This window comes from Lepus europaeus, chromosome 3 (assembly GCF_033115175.1).
Source record: "Lepus europaeus isolate LE1 chromosome 3, mLepTim1.pri, whole genome shotgun sequence".
NCBI lineage: Eukaryota > Metazoa > Chordata > Mammalia > Lagomorpha > Leporidae > Lepus > Lepus europaeus.
The window spans coordinates 524404-544013 of record NC_084829.1 but is presented as its reverse complement, the minus strand read 5'-3'; the positions used below and the strand labels follow the sequence as shown (position 1 = coordinate 544013).

The window sequence follows — 19610 nt, the reverse complement described above, 5'->3', positions numbered from 1 at the left end:
TCCACGTGGATGCAAACTCAGAGGTAGGCCTGGTTACAGTGACGGCAAACTAAACACAGCCTTTGCTGTGTGTTCACGCCACACCATGCCCTAAGAAGCGTCCGGGGTGTTTAAAGGCATAAAGACAGAAGGTGGGAAAGAGGGCCGCAGCAAGATCCCGAGGGCCAGGGAGCAGGATGATCCAGTGTTAGCAGTGGGGAAATGCTTATGGCAGTAAGTACCTTTTTCAAAAAAGAATTTTAAAGTTTAGATGTGCTGGTACATACATGTTCATCTACTCAGTACATCTCACAGTTGTAAATGCTCAATATTACCCACTCCCCACACTTTACCTTTCTTTATGGAAAAAGTGTGTAATGGAAAAAAAGGCATAAATTTCTTTTTATTTTTTTTTGCACCAAAATAAACTCTTCTTTGAGTCCATTTATTTTCACAAACTTTTGAAGTACCGCGTGTCTACTGTCCACTGATGGCAGCAGGGTCTAATCTGATTCTGAAAGACTAAGAATAATGCCGGCATTCACAGCCCTACATGAAAACCTGCACGTTCAGGATGTGGGGGAGGGGGTTATAGCCGCCTGCCAGCAGCAGACCTGGCTCCTTGGGGTTGAAAAACCTGCACCTGAGTCAAAAGTGCTGGCGCTGGCTTCAGAGGACGTGCACAGCAGGATTTGAGGTCTGATCAGTCCCCATTTCTCACTAATTGGCAGAAACCCAGGTTTTAATTCTCCCAATCTAATGTTGGCAGAGTAACATCTCACTTTTTTTTTTTTTCATTTTATAAATTGCTAGTAGTATTGGGTATTTAAAATCTTAGTCTTTTCAGATTCTGCTCCCTCGGTTTGGGAGAGAACCCCAAGCATATTCTTGACCCATTTTCTGTTGAGCTGATCTCTGATCTTGCTGGCTTTCACAGTTCTCACCACGTTGTATAGACAAAGTGCTTGACATGAAAAATATTTCAAATATCTTCCGCTTTTGTCATACTTGGCTGTTTACTTTTTCACTGTGGCCTTCATTGAACAATATCTTTGATTTGAATAAAGCAGACTATATCAGTATTTTGTTCTTAGAGTTTTTTTTAAGTTCTTTTCCAACCCCTAGATCACAAAGATAATTTAAACATATATTTCTATTAATTTTTTACCAGTTACACATAGGTATTTAGACTCTCTGAATAAGTAGATTTTCTGAAATCTACAAGTGATTCTACTGTACAGTGTATATTAACAGTCATGATAATGGAGTCCTATAGAACTCTCGTGTATATCACTGTACAAGAGACTTTTTCTCTAATGTAGATCCACCACTCAATCCTCCTAGTCTGGACCTACCCCAGCACTGACAGGCCTGCATTTCTCTCAAGATACAAAGGCAATAATCTCTCTGGCTATGTCTTGGCTGGCACAAAACATCTAGAAGATCAGAGACAGCTTTGAACTGGAGGGCCAACAAACCTAATGAAGCGTTCTTTCCTTGTGGCTATATCAGGCCCTGGGGGAAGATGTGTCTGTGAATCTAGCAAGCTCTGCGAATCCCAGAGAACGCTGGAGTCTCTGGTTTCACCTCCAGAGAACATCATCCTAGGACGTTTAAATGGTGTGGTGGCAGTGGACACAGCCTGCCCTCTCACCCTGTGGTTCTCCCTCCTGGTAACTAAAAACCAGAGCGGCATTCATTTGTTTACTTATGGTGCAGCTTTTATGATATTTACAAATTCAGTCAATTTCAAACCCTGTTTCAGGATTTAATTTCATTCTTGGAGTGGTGGGCCTTTGGCCCAGTCGTTCATATGCCACTGAGGAAACCAGTGTCCCATATGGAGTGCCTCAATTCAAGTCCTGGCTCAGACGCTGACCCCAGATTCCCATCAATGCACACTCTGGGAGACAGCAGGTGAGGTGATGGCTCCAGTGCTTGGGCCCCTGCCACCCATGGGAGAGACCTGGATGGAGTTCCTGACTCTTGGCTTTGGCTCCGCCCAGACCTGGCATTTGCTGGCCTTTGGGGAGTGAACCAGCAAATGGAAGAGCTCTCTCTCTCTCTTTCTCCTTCTCTGCCTTTCAAATAAAAATAAATAAATAAATTTTAAAAAATTCATCTTTGCCTTCAGAAGTATTCAGCCTTCCAACACAATGCCCTACACGCACTGCCTGGGGCCTACTTTAGTGAGTTCTTAGGCCACCCTCTAATCCTGGATGTGTCTGTGGGTGTCTGTGTGTATGTGGTGCAGTGTCCAGCACACAGGACTTCCCCAGTGGCAGTTAGAACTCCTGGTTCATACACTTTCCCCTTACAGTCAGCACCGCGGATTCCAGCTCCCTAGGTATGTGCTGGGGGTTTCCCAGCTCAGTCCTGGGAGAGTTTCTGGGCCTTGAAGCCTTCACCTGAACGATGAGTTGAGGGCTTTGGAGTGAACACCTAGGCTCAGAGGCAGCAGTGTTCGCTGGTGAGGACGGAGGTGTAGACCGTGGCCAGGCTGCCTGTCCACACCTGTTACTGCCCTATCCTGCTGCCGAACGGCTTTTCTCCCCAGATGCACGAAAGGAGTGTCTTCTCTTGAAAGGAACTGGTGCTGAAGTGAGTCAGGTCTGCACAAGTAAGTGTTGTGGATTTTCTGGTCTTAATACCCCTGATTTAATGCAAGTCCACGAGCTACTGTACAGCTGTCTTTTCCTAACACCCAGCATAATGTGGGGAGCTGCAAATGAGTAAATAGTCCTTGTCCAGGGTAAACTTTCTCAGTGGTTTCTTCCCAAGCAGCGAGACAGGCTTTGCTTCCTTTGTGTGCTTTTCTAAATCTGGTCCACTGTTCCACAGATTCTATTCCCATTCATATTTTTACTAAAATTCTGAAGTTATTCATAAACTTCTGGAGGCCGAAAACTGAATCACAGTAAAGCTTAAGGTCACCTGACAGAGCACACACCGGGATGGCCGAGTGGTTAAGGCGTTGGACTTAAGATCCAATGGACATGTGTCCGCGTGGGTTCGAGCCCCACTCCCGGTAGGGCTGGTGCCAGGTATTTTACCTGGAGCAGCACAATCCCTTGCTCAGGGGCAGAAATTTTGCGGGAAAACGTCTAATGCTTCACGCTATGGCTCTGGGGACCTGGGCACACGCGGGACACCAGCTTTGGGCGGGCATGATGGCGCCTAGCACTCCAAGTCCTCTCGTTCTGCCTCTGGCGGCAGGTGCGTCCACGTTTCACCCCAAGCCTCTGGGATTCTGCAACCGGTTCAGCCCTTTCCCAGCGGCTCCGCTGGCTCCGAGGCTGTGTCTGGCCTTGGGGGCGGCTGTTGGTGGCTGCAGCTCCCGCAGGGCGACCCGCACCAGGGCTGTGGCCTCCCCCGCCTCAGGAGAGCGCCCAGGAGCGCTGAGACTGTCGGCCTGCGGGAGCCAAGGCCGCAGAGGGGCGCAAAGGCAGAGCCGCAGCGCGGCCTTGCACCTGCTGGGGCGCCCTGCTCCCCCTCCACGGCCGCCTGCAGTGTCCACAGCTCTGGCGAGTGTCCGTGCCCTACGGTGGCGGGGACTTGGTTCCCCGCCGCCTTTCTCGTGTTTCAGCGAAGTTCAGATACCTGCTCTGTACTCGATCTACGTGGGTTCTGAGGCGCCCCACTTGTTCTGGACACACCCACACCAGACACGTGTCCCGTAAACGCCTTTGCATTTTCTCAGTGACTTCTGCACCGCGGTTTTTCACCTGGAGAAGGCCCAATTGATCAGTTTGGAGGCGGGAGAGTAGCGCCAATCTAACGCTACGAGCATTTTCTTCTGCATTTTCTACAGCTTGTGCTGCTTTAGGTTTTATGTTTCCATCAACGATCCGTTTTGCGCTCATTTTAGTAACAAACTGCAAAACATGGGTTGGAGTCCTGTTTTTGGCATTTGTTAACAAATCCCCCTTTCTCCATTGGATTGCCTTTACATTTCTCTCAAAAATCAATTGGCCCATAAATGGGGTTCTGCTACTGGACCTCCTTCTCTTGTGTTGATTCTGTGTCCAGACTTCAATAGTACATCATCCTATTTTGTTGAATATATGTTAAATCACAAAAGCAGATATTATGAGTCAACTTTGTTTTTCTTCTTCAAAAAATTGGCTCTTTTGCTTTTCCTTATAGTTTTTGAATAAATTGGTCTGTTTTTACAAAAAAGAAGAAAAAAACCTGCTGAAATTTTTGCTTGGATTGGAAATCGAATCTACAGATCAATGTTGGAAAGAATTGACATTTTAACAATATTAAGCTGTCCAATCCATGAACATAGTTTATAGCTCTATATTTAGGTATTCTTTGTTTCCTGAGTGTTTTTAGTATTTGGGATACATATATGACAAATATTTTGTTAGATTAATGTGCAAGTATTATATTTACTTGAAATTATTATGTATTATATATTTATTTCTAATTATTAATTTTAACATATAGAAATAAAATTTATTTTATTTCTTTACCTTTTACTCTGTATTTTTACCGAGTCCATTCTCATTCTATTTTATATTACTGTATCATTTTAGATTATTATTTTTTATTTTAGATCCTTCTGGATTTTTTTATGTAGATAATCGTGTTGTCTGTGATGAGAGTTTCATTTCTTTCTTTACAATCTAATGTGTGCATTTGTTTTTCTAGTGTTTTTATACCCAGTGGGACTTCTAGAACAATGTGGAATGGGAGTAGGGAGAGCAGACACTCTTGTCAGATATCTGTTACATAAAGTAGGATATTGGGCTTTTGCTGACTTTTTTTTTTTTTTTTATCAAATTGAGGAAGTTCTTCTCTACTTGTATTTTGCTTTCTAGTCCTAATTTTTTTAAATCAGAAATGGATGTTGAATGTCATCAAATATTTTTCTGTCTTGGTTGAGATGATCATATGGCTTTCTCCTTTAGTCTGTTAGTAAATTGCATTGATTGAATCTTGAATAGTAAGCCAGCTTTGCATTTTGATGAATTTTACTTGGCCAGGAGGAATTATCTTTTTTATATATTTTTTGAATTTGATTCATTAGTATCTTACCAGAGATTTTTATTTCTATGTAAATAAGGGATATTGGCCTATAGTATTGTTTTCTTATTATAGTTTTGATTTGTTTTAGCATCAGGGTAGTTTTGGCCTCATAACATGAATTGAGAAATGATCCCTCCTCTTCCATGTTCTGAAAGAGTTTGTGTGGAATTGAAGTTATATCTTAATTAAATATTTAACAGAATTTATTGGTGGAGCCACCTGTGTCTGCAGTTCCTATGATGAAAAGGCTTTATTTTGTCTTATTTCTAAGGGGACTCAATTCCTTCGGTAGATTCAGGAGTATTTCAGTTACCTATTCCTTCTCCTTTCTTTCTTTCTTTCTTTTTTTTTTTTTTTGTAAACATTTATTTATTTTATTTGAAAGAGTTGCACAGAGAGAAGGAGAGGCCTTTCATCTGCTGGTTCACTCCCCAGTTGACTCAACAGTGCCGGCACTGCAGGCGGAGGCTTTATCCACCACACCACAGCACCAGCTCCTCTATTTCTTCTTAAGTCAGCATATTTCAAGGATTTTTTTTTCTGTTTCATCAAAGCTGTCAAATTTATGGTCATAAGATGATTTATTAATATTCCTTTATGATGTGTGATAAATCTAACCCTTAACTTCTAATATTGGTAAATTATGTCTTCTCTCTCTTTTCTTTTAACCCATCTGTTTAGCTGTTTAGTAGTACAATTGAACTTTTGGATTGCTAACATTTCCATTATTTTCATGCTTCAGTATCATTGATTTGTGTTCTTATCTTTGTTATATCCTTCTTCTGGCTTTGGTTTTAATTTGCACATTTTTCCTGGTATCTTAAGATAAAAGAGTGTATCATTGATTTGAGAATTTTCTCCTTTATAATGCAATCTTCAAATTCTATACATTTTATTTCATTCTATCCAAAATATTGTGTAATTTTCCTTCTGGCTTCTTCTTTGAATCGTAGGTAATTTAAACATCTGTTGTACCGTTTCCAAATATTTAGGGGTTTTCCAGATGCTTTTGTTGACTGATTTCTAGTTTAAATGCATTATAGTTAAAATATATTTAATATTAATTGAATTATTTTAAAGTTTTTGAGTGTGTGTGTGTGTGTGTATGTTTATGGCACAGACTATGATCTGTACTGCTGAGTGTTCAGGTCCACTTGAGAGACTGTCAGGGTGGGAATGTGGCGCGGTGGTTAAGATGTGATCTGGACGCCCACAGCGCATGTTGGAGTGCCTGAGGCTGAGTCTCAGCAGTGCTGACTCCAGCTTTCTGCCTGTCCACACTGTGAGAGGCAGCAAACGATGGCTCAGTGCTTGAGTTCCTGCCACTCAAGCAGACCAGGCTGAGTTCCTGGTTTCTGGCTTCATCCTGGCCCCGACTTGGTTGCTGTGGGCATTCGGGGAGTGAAGCAGTGGACGGAAGATTCTCTCTCTCTCTCTCTCTCTCTCTCTCTCTCTCTCTCTCTCTCTCTCCTTTCCTCTCTTTCCCTCTGCTTTTCAAATAAATAAAAATTAAAACAATAATAACTTAAAAATATGCCAAAGAACTTCTTTGCCTCTTCTTTAAAAAAGAATATTTTCTTCTGCTGTTTTTTGAAGTGTTTCATCGGTGTCATTGGACCAAGTCTGTTCTATCCCTTAATGAGAGAGAGGTGTTAAAGTAGCCACTATAATTCAAGAGTTGTCTATTTTGCTTTTAACTCTGTCAAGTTATACTTTGTGTAATTTGAACTTGTGTTTTGTGTCTTTTTACTGAATTGACTGTTTTACCGTTAGGTAATGTTGTTTGTTCCGAAGTCTCCTTGTCTAAAATTCATGGCCTTTATATTTACACCCTTTACTTCTTACCTACTTATATACCATTAACTGCGTTTGAGTTCAGTATCTTATAAACAGCATATAGCTGGATCTTATCCAAATTGAACAACTCTCTCTAATTGGTATGGTTAGACAATTTACACTTAACGTAATTACTGCCATTCTTGTATTGGTGTCTGTCATCTTGGGGTGAGGGTATGGCCTAACATTCCATTTTGGAATGCTGGGGTTCAACAGTCACCTCTGGCTGCTGACTCCAGCGTTCCTGATGTTGCACACCTTGGGAGGCAGAAGTGATGGCCCAGGTAGCTGTGTTCCTGCCCTGTGGAAGACCTGAGTTGAATTCCCATGACCCAGGTTTTGGGCTTTTGGGGAGTGAGCCAGTCCGTGAGTGCCCTCTCGATCTTTGTCTCTGTCACTCTGCCTATCAAATAAATAAGCAAATAAGAATTTTAAAGTCTATCATCTTGTTAGTTGTTTTCTATGTGTTCCTTTTGTTCTTTTTTCTTACCTTTGAAATATGTATTTTTACAACATTTAACTTTATTTCCAATACTGCCTTATCATTTATGCTTCTTTGAAAATCTATTGGTTTCCCTAGGGTTTTCTGTATACAGTTACAGTTACTCAAAGTCTACCTTCAAATAATACACCACTCATGTGTAGTAAGCAACCTGAAACACTCTACAACCTCTGGTGGCTTGGATTATTGTCACACAGCTTGATTTCAGCTGTGCTATCACTGCACAGTGTGTCACTACGACTTTCACTTTATGCAGTCAAGTTTTTTAGTGATAATTGGGAAAAATACTATTGTATGTACCATCATTGTAACCATTCCTGGGCTGTTTATTCTTCTGTGCCTCTCTGGCCTCATATTCCTTCTTCCCGAGGAAATTTTTATAATATTCCTATTGTGCACATATTACTAATTCTGCTAGTAACACATTCTTAAGGTTTTGTCTGAAAACATCTGTACTTGTATTTCTTTTTCAGTTTTGGAAAATATTTTTAAAAGATTTATTTTATTTATTTGAAAGAGTTAGAGAGGGGAAGAGAGAGAGAGAGAGAGAGAGAGAGAGAGAGAGAGAGAGAGAGAGAGAGAGAAAGGGTCTTCCATCCACTGGTTCACTCCCCAAATGGCCACAATGGCTGGAGCTGGGCTGAGCTGGAGCTTCTTCTGGGTCTTTCACATGGGTCTAGGGGTCCAAACACTTGGGTCATCCCCCACTGCTTTCCCAGGTGTGTTATCAGGGAGCTAATGAACTCGATCCGTCACCCATATCGGCTGCCGGTGCTGCAGGCCCGGGCTTTAACCCACGGCACCACAGAGTCAACCTCAAAAAATATTTTTTGCTTGGCACAGAATTCTGAGTTACTGAGTTTTTGTCTTCTTTATTGTGATTTCCTTCTCTCAGATAAAAGCCATTCTGTGGTCTTCTGGAATACATAATTTCTGATGAGAAATCTGCAATTTTGATCTTTTTTCAGTTGTATATAATGTGCATTTTGTTCTTTGGCTGCCATCAATAGTGTCTCTTTTTCTTTGACTTTTCAGCAGTTTGAAGATGATGCAAACAGTACTCCCTCCCCAACCTGTTTATCCTGATAGATTCCCTGACCTTCTTGAAACAGTGGCTTGATGAATTTCATTATTTTGGGGAAATACCTAGGCATTCATTATCTCTTCACAAATTTTCTACTCTTTTCTTTCTCTTTTTTCTTTTTTGATTTTCTGTCACACATATGTTAGATGGTGTGGAGTGAATCAACAGCTCTTCAATGCCCTTTTCCATTGTTCTCCAGTCAGGGTGGTTTTCATTGACCAATCTTCACATTTACTGATCTCTCCTCAGTGCTGTGGAGACTGAAGTCCGGCTGTGGCACATTTTATCTGCTCCTGCACACTTCTTTCATTATTAAGTGTATCCATTTGAGTCTCAGTGTTTCCAGCATAACTCTGAAATTTATATATCCGATTTACTATAAGAGCCGTTCTCATCTGTTTATGTGTCTTTTCCAGTAGAGCCTTTAACATAACGATCATGGGTATTTTATTTTTTAAATTAGAAAAAACTGATAAAAACCATCCATATTTATGAGGTACCATGTGATTTCTACAACATGTATGTATCGTGTAATGTTCAAATCAGGGCAAGCGTGTATTTCCTCAAACATCTATCACTCCAAGCAGGGATGGGGAACGTCTGGCGAGTGGACCTTAGAAAGCCTGTGAAATCGTCTGGTCCGGACTTCTGTCGCTGGCTGGGAGTGACGCCCTCCCCGGACTTCAGCCCAGGAGGCTGGGGCGCCGCTCAGGGTTTGGTGTGGCGTGCTTGCCCATGCTGCTGATTGTCTCACTCTCTGGGGGTCCAGCTTTATGAGAAGTCAGAGTAAGTCCGAGATGGAACGCACAGCCTTGGCACAGGACAGACAGACAGACACGTGATGTCTAAGAATCCACTGACAGAAGTGGGGGGGGGGAGAGAAGGGAAGAGAGAAGCGTTTATAAATACAAAATGAACAATACAGAGAGCTAGCGAAATGATAAGAACCAAGTAGAGGACGGTCTGGAACGGCGGATTGACAGCATGGGCTGTTACCACATCAATAACCGCGGGAGATGGGAGTCAACCTGCGCTGTCACGTGACAGCTGACTTAAAATTTGCTAGTGGCCACATGAAAAATGTAGAAATAAACAACTGAGGTTAATGTTTTATCCCCAAATAGTAGCATTCAAAAATGCAAGTCATACATGTTGAGGTAGCATCCATTCTTTGACACTTTTTTTAAAGATATATTTGCACTGTTTTTGAAACACATGTGAGTGAGTGTTGTATTGGACAGCGCAGTTCAGGAACGGCTGTGTAAAAGAAAACAATTCCATTTTCACAGCATCCTCTCTGGACGGGGTGAGAGGCCGCAGCGCGCGTACCGGTGGAGCGCAGCGCGCTCATGCTATCAGGGGTCTTTTTACCGGAGGGGAAGGTGGGCTCACAAAAGAGACAACAGAACCCCTGGGAGGGAAAGGTCGCCGCGGCTGGCCCAAGCCTGGTAACAGGGCGCGGCGGTTGAGAGCTGCGCCCTGGGAGCGGCCCCCTCACGCCCTTCGCACCCGAAGGCTCCGGCGTGGCGCTCAGGCCGCCCCCGGTGGGCGCCGCCTCCAGCCATCCAGATGGGCTCCAGTCCGGACGAGCGCACAAAACGGCTTCCTGCTCCATCCCCGTGCCTCCCCCGCGCGCCCGAGCCTGCGAACCGTTTCCTTCGGAGAACTCAGGCCGCGCGCGCTCGATTTCACCTGCGGCTCTCCTACCTCCAGGGAAGCTCTTCCGCCTGCGCGCCTGGCTCCTCCCCGCCACGCGCCTGCCGCCCTCGCTCCCTCGCCCTCCTCTCGTGGGCCGAGCTTTTGTCTCGGGTTCTTCCCCGGGCTCGGCCTCGGCCTTTCGCAGTCGGCCAGTGCGCTCGAGGGGAGCCGCGCGCGGGCCGCACAGGCCCCGGGGCGCACACGGCCTTCCTTGGCCCACAGAGGCGGGGACCCTCCTCCTTCCTCCGAGCCCAGCCCAGCTGAGCGAGTCAGTGAAGAAAATAACGACCAGTTTGTGTTGGCTTTTCTGTGCGTATCTTTGGCTTTTTAAAAAATTAAGATGTAATCCACTTCCCATAATAGCTGACCCTTCAAGGCACACAATTCAGAGGATTCTCTCTCTCCCTCTCTCTCTCTTTCTCTCCCCCCCCTCCCTCTCTCTCTCTCTCCCTCTCCCTCTCTCTCTTTCCCTCTCAGATTCAGAGTTATTTAAGCATCACCGTTGTCTAACTTCAGAACATTGCCTCACCGTCGCCCTCTCCTCCCGCGCCTGGCACCCGCGAACACTTTCCAGCTGTAGATTTGCTTGTTCCGCACATTTCATATAAATGGAATCGTCGGATAATACTCCTTAATTTGACTTTCGGGGTTGTCTTACCGAAGAGCGCTCTCCGCCAGCCCTCTTTCTCAGTATCAGTGAAATTGATGGATTTTCCAGAGATGCCCTTACGGGACGTGGCGGAGGCGGCAGGGGCGGCACCACGCGAGGGAAGCTACAGGTGGCGAGACCTCTGCTCCCAGGGACCCCAAGAACGTTTCTGTCGGTCGTTCGACAACTGTCGCAAGAAAGCATCGTTCCTAAAGGCAAAAGGGACGCCACCGAGCCAGCCAGGAGTCGAACCTAGAATCTTCTGATCCGTAGTCAGACGCGTTATCCATTGCGCCACTGGCCCCGCCGTGGTGGAGCGCCCAGTTGTTCATTGTTAATTGGGATAATTGAAGCGCGCCGACTCCCCAGGCAGGTGGCAGCTTCCGGCGACGCGGGCCGAGCGCCTTGCCCATCAGACGCTAGTGTTTCCCGAGGAGCTCTGCCGTCCCCATCTCCCCCCACGGCTTCTGTCGGGGCGCGCGAGTGGCCGCCGCTGGTCCAACAAGTTCCCTTTCTTTTATGCTTTCATCGGGTAAGCGAGGTTGGGTGTGCGTCGGCGAGGCGTGGCCCACATGCTCTGAGCCTTTGGTGTAAGGAAAGGGGAAAGACGATTCCGCCTTCGGTGGTGATCCCTTCCACCTGGCTCTCCCGAGAGCTGAACTCACGCGGAGGAAAAATCCCAAACTCCACGCCGCGGAAAGCGTGCCCAGAAATACCCGCTCCAGCAAACCCGGCAACAGGGGCGCAGGAACTCCCTGCGGATAGGCGTCTTAAGGTCCCAATCCACGTACCACTGTAGCTGCTGCGCGGCTACGATGACCGAGTTGGAAGATCCTAGCCGTCCTTAGGTAACCCGGCTCCACACTCTTTACGGAGGCGAAAAAGGCTCGAGGAAATACAACGGCGTGGAAGTATTTCCAAGAGGTCTAGCGCGCACGTGCCAGAGATTTATGACCCCAGACGCCCGGTTCCCGTCGGCTCGTCTGGTCTCTTTGTTTTTAACTGTTAGGTTAAAACTGTTAGGTTACCTACGTTTTTATTAGCAGCAGGGAGTTTTATTTCAGTTATTGAAAAACGTTTGCGCGGTTTCTCGCCTGCATCCACTGGGGTGCGCCGCGGCGACACCTATCACGGTCCCCGCACCGAGCGCAGGGCTTCTCCGAGCGCCTTGGGGCTCCTGGCCTGGTGTGCGTGCGGGCGCTGCGGACAGCAGGCGCGCCGCCCCGGGGAGTGGGCCTGCGACACGCGGCTGCAGGAGGGATGCGGCCACCTTCCACGTCTGCACGTGGAGTAAGACGAAAAGCGGAAAAACACGAAGGACCGCTGTGAGCAGGATTTGAACCTGCGCGGGGAGACCCCATTGGATTTCGAGTCCAACGCCTTAACCACTCGGCCATCACAGCCCGACACGCTGATGCCATTTATAGCTTAAAAATACAGACTGATAAGGTTCTGCGTGTTCCAATCTTGAGCATCAGTTTCCCCACTCCCGCCTGCCTGGCTACTTCCAGCGCCACGCGAAAGGAGCTGCACGTCAGCCGGCACGCACGCGGACACGTTTTCTTTGCTCTGTGCACATTCCGTTTAACACCAGCTAACTGCTGCCATTGTGACTAATCAGACCTGCATTTAACTCCACAGATCAACAATACTTGCTCAAGGATCCTAAGGACTAGGGAATGGCTAGAATTTCCTGACCTCAGATAAGAAAGCAATTTATAATCCCCAAGTCCAACCTCTACCTACCCAGAACTGATCCTGGGAACCTGCCTGACAATCTGCTACGCCCGGCCGTCCTTTCTAATCTTCCCAACTCTCCTTTCTTTGAAAAATCCTCTCTAACTTGAGTATTGAGAAAGTTCCCTGAAGACAGAAACATCTGCTTTTCCCACGAGACCGCTGGCTTCTTGGGCAAACCTGATTTCCTCGCATTGATTCTTTCTCTAGTATACTGGCATCCAAGCAGCAAGCAGCATGAGCCTTTATTTTTCTAATACCATCCTAGCCCCCTCATCAGATCAGCCTCACCCAACTAGGCTACAGGCTGCTAATCTCACCTCTTGGAGAGAAAGCAATTTTTCCAGTATCATAAGAACTCCTGATTTTAGTCCCCGTTCCACCCCCCCACCCCTCCCCACCCCCCCGTTTGCAGGCTTCAAGGATAGCCTGTTTTTGCCTCACAGTTGTGGAGGGAGTAAAGCATGGAGCTGAGTGCACCCAGGATCCTGTTCAGACATAAGGATACATGCACTGTGGCTGGGGAGGGTGGTGAGTTCACCAATACTTCAAATGCACACGCCTGTCAAGGCAGCATTTCCACAAACGTGCAAAATATATTTGCATGCATGAGAAATTTTATTGTGTTCAAACTTATTCTCTGCAGCATTATTTGTGAGTGCAAGATTGGGAAAACTGTGAGTAATTGGGGTATTGTTAAATAATTACTAATTTATTTTTAAATAACTCAGGATCATTTAATTAGATAAACTATGGCATGAGCACACAGTGAAGCACTATGCATGTGTAAGGAAAAATGAGAAAGATCACCATGCATGTGTATATTATATATTATACACACTAATATAAAAGGACAGTTCAGAGCAGTGTGTATGCAACGCTGTCCTTGGAGATATATTTGAGTATGTGCATTTTACAAAATATCTCTCCAGAACACGCAATCAATAGACACAAGATCTATCACTCTGTACCTCTGTAAAACTGCTTTATGGAGGTAGAACTGACATACAAGTACAGCAAATTGAAGGTATTTAGAGTTTATAGTTTGATATGTTTCGACACATGTATGTACCTGAGAAAGTGGCACTGGACAGCAAGGGCTGTCCAGTATCCAGCCACTTGTCCTTGTGCAAGAAGGAATTCAGGAGGGAGTTGAGAATAGCGAACAGTGAGCAGCAAGTGTTTTACGGAGAGAGCAAAGATGCACACTCCACAGGGTGGGGCCCACTGGAGGGGAGTGGTCTCATCTCTGACCTGTGCTCAGTGCAAGGGGAGGTACGTTCTAATAAAGGAGGGCACTGTGCGTGGTCATTCTGGGAATTTGATGGGGATTTCCTAGCATCAAGCTACGACCTCTTTTTCACTCCTTTTACGGGCGGCCTGTGTTTCCTGTCACAGCTTCTGGTAGGTGGGTCAGTTAGCATGCTATTGTATTACAATGAGGGTGTTATGAGCTACAGGGCAATCGAGGTCAGCCTTGGCCCCTAAACTGGTATGAGCTGGGTCCTGGCAGGGGTTTGTTTATCTTCAGATCCAGGAGAACCAAAGGCATATTATGTAGGTCTTGAAATAATACTATGATCTCCATGGGGCTCAGTTCTTCCTCTGCCTCCCTGTGTCAAAACCATCCCCCAAATCTGCCACCCCCCAAATTTCTCTTTGTATGCCCTTCTTGCTGTCTTGTCCCACTCTTCCCATCTCCAAGTAACCCCTGATCTGTTTTCTGCTGCTACTGCTTAGCTGCATTTCCTAAAATTTTGTGCAAATAGTGAATTACAGCATGTACTTATTTGGGGGAGGGGAGACGTCTGGCTTCCTCTTCTCAGCATAATTATTTTGAAACCCCTCCTTGTTACTGCAGGTACCAACAGTTCACTCCTTGTTGCTGGGTAGTATTCCATCATTTCTGTTTCATTGTATTTCTCTGTTGATGGCCATTTGAGGTATTTCCAGGTTTCAACTTTTATGCTATGAACACAGGTATGCCAGTCCTTTTGCAGATATGTTTTCTCTTGTGTAGACACTGGCAATGAAGTGACTGGATCATAAGATAGGCACATTTAACTTCTAGAGATACTGCCAGTTGCTTTTCAGAATTGTTGTGCCATGTTAGAGTTCTACCAGCAGTGTGAGAGTGTCAAGTCTTTCACGTCCTTGTCAGTCTGAGATGGGCAGGGTAGTAGCTGGCAGAGAGAAACTGGAGATTACAGCCCTGCGTGTGCCACAGCCATGCGTGGACCACATAAAACCAGCCACCATCTGATCCAACCTCAGCTGCTAGGTTTCCCAGGCTAGAAATATCCAAAATGGCTGAGGCTGGGTTCCTGTGGTGACCTTGACATCATTAAGATGTCATTATAATAAAATGCCCATGGTTGGCACACCCACCCCCATGATGCACCTGAGGCCATGACACTTCCAAGATTTCCAGAAAAGGGTCCAGAAATGGGAGGCACTCAAGCCCTGCCCCCAAACTCCACCCCCTATTTGAACATCCAATTAAAGCACCCCCTCACATACTAATCCCCTCTGCCTCCAGAGCCTATGGGGGAGCAGGAGACCCCGAATATTATGCAGAACAATTAATCTGTTGGGTTCATATCATTAGTCTTAATATTCTAAACACAACCAGAAGAGGGAACACAGAGATGGTTTGTTCCTCTGCTAGCGTCTGGCCGTCCTGCGATGAAATCCTAGCTCTCAGTAGATGGAGGGGCGGATCAGTTCCAGTATCTTTGCATCTTCTCCCATGTTGAGCCTGTTCTTTGAAGCCACTGTAGCCTGTGGGAAATAGCCAATTTCCTGACGACAAGTTTTCAGGGGCAGAAATGGCTGAAAATTTATTCAAACTTCATTGGGTTGAAGAATCCCCAGGTAGGACACAAACATCGAGTCTCACTGAGTGTTTTGGAGGAAAGGGCACTGATTAGGGACTTACTGTGTTTGAGAATTGGATGTGTGAGTGGACTTTTTTTTTTTTTTTTTTTTTCAAAGAACCAGCACCCATATGGCATGCTGGCACTGCAGGCCAGGGCGTTAACCTGCTGTGCCACAGCGCCGGCCCCGTGTAAGTGGATTTTGACAAATATTAGAATCACAAATCCCAAACTACCCCTTGCTGTCCACAGCAGAATAAGCCAGGCTCAGTGCTCTCAGTTCTGTTCCCTGGGTTTCCCTTTGGGATTTACTTCAGGGGTGTCTCAGGGTGAGACTTTGGTGCTACGAGTTAGCAGAGTGCTCTGTAAACCTTGTTTGACTTTTCCTCCTTCAATCCATGTCTGGAGATCTCTCTGAGGCTGTGGGTGCAGACCTCCGGAGCGGAGGCATAGCTGGCGTGTATGCGACCACACTTGTGCCTCTTCCTCTTGCTGGTGACCCACACAATACCCAACTTGCGAGGAGCTGCCGAGGCCATCCGGCACTAGGCTGGTGGGTTGCCAAGGGTTCGGTCTGTGCTGTGGGGCTGATGCAGGCCTCACAGCTGCTTTCCAAATGCAGGGCACTTGGCCACAGAGGAAGCTTTGAGATGTTCAAGGTCTGGGCTGTGGCTCACACAGCATCCACAGTCCCCTCTGCCGCTTCAAGCCACACCAGCTCAGCCTGGCCTGCTGCAGGCTGTTTCTTGATCTAGGTCCCATTTCTTAGTCAAAACTGGGAGATGTTCAGGTGACTCAGAGAATGCTTTTGAGTAGCATACCCGGATGTTACCTCCAAAATCCAAACACAGAGGTTTCATGTTCTCTATAGTAATGGGGGCCAGATGGAGTGACTCCACACTTCAGACACCTGCACCACAAAATTTCACTGAGGTCGGAAAACTCCAAACTTGGGGGAAGTTTGTTCCTACCCCCGGCATGCAGAAGTCTGAGCAGTGTGGCAGGGCAGTTACTACCTCTCAGCACCAATACCATGATCAGTCTAAGGGCCCCAGTGAGGTCCTGTGGGAGAGCAGGCGGTAAATGGCTTTTAATGCAGGTGCTAGATGATACCAGGTCCTGGTGTCCAAGCCTCACTCCCTTAGCTTAAAATTTCCTTGCCTGCTTTTGTGATTGTAAATCCTTCTCTAAATAAAAATTAACTCACAGAATAGAGAGAATAGCACAGCTGGCCCCACAAGTGCTATCATTTGCTTCTCCAACAGATGACATATCTTGCTATTCAGTCTTGTCTTGAGGGCTTTCCTTGCCAGAACTCTAAACCCTGACCAAAAAAGGAGCTACCACCTATGTGCAGCCCTCAGACTGACTGGAGCCACCTTATCATCGTTAAGTTTCCCTGAATAACACGATATTGCCATCCAAAGGAAGGACAGGAGCGCCAAGACAACCAGGGACCCGGACGTGTGCTGAACACGTACCTCTCATCCCCAGCTTCGATCTGTAAGAGTCTTCACTCCTGACCCTACAAGGAGCCCAGGAATTAACCATAGCTGCCCAGCTCCTTGCTCTGTGCTTTGCGATAAACACACTTTCTGTGTGGTGCTGAGCAGACCCAGTTTTGGGGGTTCTGTAACAATTCCTGCAGCCATTTGTGGGGTCTCTGTGTCTGGCTTGGAACACAGGGCTGGAGACTGAATGCTACCTATAAGTAAGGAAGATAAGAGGTGCTGCTGGCACTGGACCTGAAGCCACCCTTCTGGCGGTCTTTATGATTAAGGCCAGAGAAGAAGCACTAACCATAGCAGTAGTTGCCTGCTAGTGCCAAAGGATGTGTTGATTTTCTCCATTACTAAATCCACAACTGGAAGAGCAGATGCCATTGCAATAACTACTCGTGTAATTTCAAGAATCCACTGTCAGTCTCCATAATCCATTTCTCTTTTGCAGTTGAATACACAAAGTGAATAGATTCATGACCAGCATCGCTGCCTCTTTTTTTTTTTTTTTTTTCCGAAGATTTATTTATTTTTTTGAAAGGCAGAGTTACAGAGAGAGAGACAGAGAGAAAGAGAGGTCTTCAATCTGCTGGTTCAGGTCAGGAATGAACAGCAGCAGAGGCGATGCAAGCAAACTGTCAGAGGGGACGACAGTGAGAGGAGCAGCAGGCCCTGGAGACAGTGATGTGTGAAGCAGTTCCTGACCTGCAGCAACCACAGGGAAAACTGAATACGAGAATCCAGGTCGTGGGCTTCAGGACAAGTTCCCTCTCCGGCATTTGAAAAACCCACAGAGGGTGAGGATTGCCGGCCCCTCTGCCCTGGCCCAGTGCTCATTCCTCAGGGGCCTCAGGAAAGGAGCAGCCTTGTCGTGAGGACGCAGGGGCACAGAGAAGGAGGGGACACACAGCCTGGCTAAGTCGCCAGTTTGTCACCATTCAGCAAGCCACACCTCTGTGCAGCCACACCACTTCTCGGCTGGTGGTCCCCTTCTCACCAGCAGCTCAGCAGGTTAGTACAGTTGCCCTGTCCCCTCTGGGTCTTCCTTTCCCAAGGCTTCCCGGGTATGTGACGCTAAATAAAACCGTATGGCTTTCTGTTCCTAGAGGCCTAGAGTGGGAGTTAAAGCCAGGTGGCTCGCAGGAGGTGGCAGTGGTGGCTGGCGCTCTTTCTCCCTGAGGGCGGGACACTGTGGTCTTTTTGTGTGAGACCCTCAGCTGTTGGGCTGGAAGAGGGATGGAGTCGCTTGACAAGAAACACCAGAGACAGGCCTACTGAGCATGTCTGCTTATTAGTAACCAGGCACAGACTTTTATAGGGTAAGAGGGGGAGAAAAAACCTGGGGTAGTAACAGCAATTCTATAAGGCAGAAGGAACAGCGTGCCAAAAGGCCCCTAACCAATGGACTTAAAGGTCACATAGGCCACATAAGCCCCTGGGCTCCTTTGTGCAACCGGCCCACATCTGAAATGTGGGAGTTGCTTGTTGGCTCTCTGTTTATCAGTTGTAAAGGCACAGCCACAAGACTTCCAACAGGAAGGGGGATGGGGGAAATGGGCCTGGAGCTCCTGCCACCTGCCAGCAGCCAGGCTGTGGGGTCCCTCCCAACCTCCCGCAGGGCAGGGCAGGCAGTCCCGTGGGATCACCCACAGGACACTGAGTTTGTGAGTGAAGGCAGGGTGGGCCTTCTTGGCTCGCTGAGTCTTTGGTCTCACTGAAGGTGTTGTAAAAGCTTTGACCTTGGAAGAGAATGCCACTAGGAATTGTCTATGGTGTGCACCTAGTTTGGGTCCTGTTAATTTCTGGATTGTATACATGAATGAGTTTAAGAGACAATAAGCCCAGTCTTCTGATAGATAACTGTGCTTGGAAATGACTCACAGCAAGGGCCAGCAGCCTCCTGTGCAAGCCAGGACAGGGAGGCGGCAGGAGCTGCTAAGGATCCCGTCCCCTGGTCCTGACCTGTGGAAACCAGGCAGACAGAGGATGGGAGAAAGCCATGGAAATATGTCTCGGCATTTATCAAGAGTTGGTGAAAATGCAGTACAACAGCATCCGGTTGCCTGTCGTCTTTCTTTAGAGGAAGTACTGCAAGAAGGGAGGATTTCCATGTTTCTGGGGGTTTAGCTTAGTGGGCCTGGGCACCACCACACTGACAGGTGTCCTGCTCCCCTTGGATTGATGTGTCCCCTACATTCAGAGAGCGTCACCCCATGTGAGAGCTAACATTATCTGCACTGAACCATGGAGACATCCCAGGGCTTGGAAACCTGGAGGTGTCTTAGTTTCCACTAGGGAGAGTCACACAATCCCAGCGCCTTCCTTCTCCCTTTCCCTAAGGCTTTGTCTGCTTTAGGGGAGGGGTTTTTCTCCATGGGGGGGGGGGGAGTGGTGCTGATGGTGGTGGTGGTGATAAGAGCAGCCTCTGTGTGGTTCTGGATTCCTGCCCAGTAGCACAGGCCCCTGTGCATGCACGGTGTTACCTGGCCCTCATGCCATCACCTCAGAAGTGCATGTGTGTGTGCTGGGCTGGGAGGGTGGGCGGGGGTGCCTGCCACCCCAGGGCCTGTTGCTCAGCAGGAACATGGGGGACCTGGTCTTGGACTCATGTTTTTGTCTCATTTCAAGCCTACTGGAAGGTGGTGAAGTTGTACAAAATAAAGTATGCCATGATTGCTTGCCACAAGGGACAGGGGATTTTATTCACTACCATGGT

The 19610-nt window shown here is 46.9% G+C and overlaps 3 non-coding genes across 3 annotated transcripts; 1 reads left to right on the top strand and 2 right to left on the bottom strand.

The window, feature by feature from the left end:
• The first annotated feature begins 2927 nt into the window (after positions 1-2927).
• TRNAL-UAA (transfer RNA leucine (anticodon UAA)) lies at positions 2928-3010 on the top strand. Its single transcript has one exon. It is a non-coding gene; the product is annotated as a tRNA-Leu (tRNA).
• An 8003-nt stretch (positions 3011-11013) lies between these two features.
• Positions 11014-11086, bottom strand: TRNAR-ACG (transfer RNA arginine (anticodon ACG)). The gene has a single exon. It is a non-coding gene; the product is annotated as a tRNA-Arg (tRNA).
• A 1017-nt stretch (positions 11087-12103) lies between these two features.
• Positions 12104-12185, bottom strand: TRNAS-CGA (transfer RNA serine (anticodon CGA)). Its single transcript has one exon. It is a non-coding gene; the product is annotated as a tRNA-Ser (tRNA).
• Between the last annotated feature and the right edge of the window lie 7425 nt (positions 12186-19610).